Source organism: Chroicocephalus ridibundus, chromosome 2 (assembly GCF_963924245.1).
Source record: "Chroicocephalus ridibundus chromosome 2, bChrRid1.1, whole genome shotgun sequence".
Classification (NCBI taxonomy): Eukaryota; Metazoa; Chordata; class Aves; order Charadriiformes; family Laridae; genus Chroicocephalus; species Chroicocephalus ridibundus.
In genome coordinates, this window is record NC_086285.1 from 3,499,328 (window position 1) to 3,500,194 (window position 867).

Here is an 867-nt window from a genome sequence, read left to right on the forward strand (position 1 = left end):
ATGCACTTAATTAAAAAAATTATTGTTTGTTATTAATGTAAATTCACGGTACTATAATTTTCAGAAACATTCCATATTTATTTTAATGTGTTTATTGAATGTTTATTTAAAATTCTATTTTAGTAATATAAAGTTGGATATTTTGCCAAATCTTCCGAATAATCAGATTTAACGATTTACTCAGGAAATATGTATATTATTATATAAATATACACGGTATATAGGGATTTTTTTGGGGGAAGGGATGTTTGCAAAATATTTACACAAAGCTAACTATATACTAGGTTACCAAAGCTATTTAACTGATTAATTTTTCGCATGGAAGATTTAATATATTTAATTGCTGTTAACTAGTCTCCATTCTGTGGCTTAGACAATCAGAAGTGTGGTGTATTGGTGTGAATGTTCAGGGTGAGAATTAGAAATGAATGAGGAATTTGAGTTTTGTTCTTGGGGCACTTATAAATATTTTAATGCTTTAATAACTGTCTTACTGTTACATGATCTCTTAACGTGTACTAATAACCAACTACAGTTCGTAAGTATCAGTGTATTAACAAATGGCTTTACATAAGAGCAGTTCTTATTTTAAAAGTGAATTACTTTGGGGATATGAGCAAAGTTTGAAAGACAAAAATGAAGATTTTTTTTTATGTTCCATAGTCTTCGATGTTGAATTTGACATTTTGTGGGTAAATAACTAATTGTTTCCATATAAATATATATATATATATGTACTTGCAAAATGTTCCAAATGCCGTTCTGTAGTTTTGGATCTGTGGATGTTTCTAGAGCAGGTGTGGTCTCAATAGTACCATCGTTAACTGTAATGAGGCAGTAGCTACATAATATTGTAGGCAAAAGTTA